This window comes from Piliocolobus tephrosceles, chromosome 5, assembly GCF_002776525.5.
Source record: "Piliocolobus tephrosceles isolate RC106 chromosome 5, ASM277652v3, whole genome shotgun sequence".
Lineage (NCBI taxonomy): Eukaryota > Metazoa > Chordata > Mammalia > Primates > Cercopithecidae > Piliocolobus > Piliocolobus tephrosceles.
The window spans coordinates 55515320-55518056 of record NC_045438.1 but is presented as its reverse complement, the minus strand read 5'-3'; positions in this window follow the sequence as shown (position 1 = coordinate 55518056).

Below are 2737 nucleotides of genomic sequence, written 5' to 3'. Positions count from 1 at the left end.
TTTTTTTTTTTTTTTTTTTTTTTTTTTTTTTTTTTACCTTTAGCTCAAAAGGGAAGTGTGCCCCATGGAAAGAGCAAATGCCGTAAAATAAAAACCAGGAGTTTTAATCGCCATATATTTTAATGTGCTTGCATGATGGGAATGTGACTTTTAGCACTGCATGGTGTTTGGGAGCAAGATATTAATGTGGAAATCTTAGCTTAAGTTTTTCTGTGCTCTCATCCTGTGTCAGCTACCTTTCTAAACTGAAAAAAGAGGCATGGCTTATTTCTCTCCTGCTTTATGTTTTTGAGGTTGACTTGTAAGATAAAAATAAAAATAAGAAAAACATATATATCTAGTAAAATGACATGAAAAAAAGTTGAAATATACTACTGGTGTTCATTTTCTGTCCTGCAGTGTTGCTTTCTCAAAGAAATAAACATGTGGCTGGGAAGTGTTTAATGGCTGCGTTTTGATCGTCAACAAAGGCTACAGTGCCCTCTGGTGGCAGTCATCAAAATCACTTCTAGACTCTAGACTTGTTTTTATTTTTAAATAACAGATCTAATTATATTGGAAATCTATTTAAACAATAACCGATGTGATCTTTTCCAGTGGTTCTCAAGTTATAGGTTTATTAATACAATGATATTTAGATTTTTCAAAAATTGCCATTGGACCACATTTGACTTGCATATTATATTGCTTATTATTATTTGTAGGCACCCACATTTTGTTCAAAAAATTTTTTAAATTTGCATATTATAAAAGTCACAAACTGTGGTACACAAGCTCCTTAAAACATATGAGATATTTATTTGAAAATGAACGAAGAAAATAATGAAATAGCCTAATAAATTGCCTTTCTTTTGGATCCACTGATTAGAGGGAATCAGCCTGCATTTGAACTCATTCATGCTCCTTGACTGCTGTCTACACACACAGTTTTCATTTTGTTCCTCGTTCTCTCCCAGTTCTCACCTCACAAGCCAAGCTCACCTTCTGTTTCTTTGTCCTGACACCACCAAATATTTCTAGGCTCCTACATGGAAGCAGTAAAAATTATTTTAGACCAAAGGGATTAGTAAAAGGCATAGGTACCATGTGTTTCCTGATTTCTGGAACAATCTCATATTATTTCCTATTGCTGCTATAATAAATTACCACAAATAGAGCAGCTTCAACAAATCTGTGACCTCACAGTTTGAGGAAGGTTGCACTCCTTGTGGAGGTTCTGGGGGAGAATTCATTTCTTTGCCCACTCCCTGGGCTACAGGTGCCCCACTTTGCTTGTCTCTGAGCTTCTTCCTCCAGCTTCAGTGTCAGCAACTTGCACCTCGTGCCTTCCTTCTCTCCTTGCCTCCTCCTGGGGCTTCTTTTTCCTTTTCCTTTTTTTTTTTTAACAGAGTTTCACTCTGTTACCCAGGCTGGAGTGCAGTGGCGTGATCTTGGCTCACTGCAACCTCCGCCTCCCGGGTTCAGGTGATTGTCCTGCCTCAGCCTCCTGAGTAGTAGCTGGGATTACAGGGACCTAACACCATGCCTGGCTAATTTTTTGTGTTTTTAGTGGAGATGGGACTTCGTCATGTTGGGCAGGCTGGTCTTGAACTCCTGACCTCAGGGGATCTGCCCGCCTCGACCTCCCAAAGTGCTGGGATTATAGGCGTGAGCCACCGGTCCTGGCCGGGGCTGATTCTTTTAAGGACCCTTGTGATTACAGCGGGCTCGCCTGGATAATCCAGGTGAATCTATGTTAAGCTCGGTCAATTTGCAGCTTAAATTCCCCTTTGTTATGTCTACACAGGTTCCAGTGACACTGGCCTGGACGCTGTCCTGCTTACCTCAAATCTCCATTTCAGATATCCTGTTGAGTCCTGGTGGACCAGCAACACCTCCCAGAAATCCCAGGAATTCCACGTTTTAGCTACAAGCATGAAAGTCGTTTTTCACACCATGTAACTTGAATTTGACTTCAAGATATGTTCACCATAGGAAAGATAATTCATCTTTATGAGGGGAAAAGCAAGAAATTTCTGGCTTTTAAGAAATCAAGTGCTGGGAGCTGTAGCTCATGTTTGCAATCCCAGCACTTTGGGAGGCTGAGGCGGGAGGATTTGCTTGAAGCCAAGAGTTTGAGACCAGACTGGTAGACATAATGAGACCCTGTCTCTTTAAAAAAAAAAAAAAAAAAAAAAAGCTGGGTGTGGTGGAATTTGCCTGTAGTCCCAGGTCCCAGCTGCTTGAGAGGCTAAGGCAGGAGTATCCCTTGAGCCCAGGATTTCAGGGCTACAGTGAGCTATAATCATGCTACTGCACTGCAGCCGGGGTGACAGAGCAAGACCTGGTCTCAAAAAATAAAATAAAATAAATAAAAACAAAAATAAAAATTATGTGTGCACAGGTGCAATGGGGACAGTATTTTAATTAGCAAATCAGATTTTTACAATACCTGCATTTAAAGACAAAGCATTACAAAATCACTTTTGAGAATCAAGTATCACCAAGCAAAGGATAATTTAGATCTTAACATCTTAGGTTTATGATCTGCTTGGTACCATGTCAGACTGATGGATTCGACCTAATCTGTAGCTCTTCCCCCACGACAGTGTGAGGGGGCTTTTCTGAGTGGGTGTTGATGTTGAAATGCATGGATAATACAGAATTTCATTGGTCCTGACCTGTGTAACCACAACCTGAACATTATACCTTTCCTTCCTTCCTTCCTTCCTTCCTTCCTTCCTTCCTTCCTTCCTTC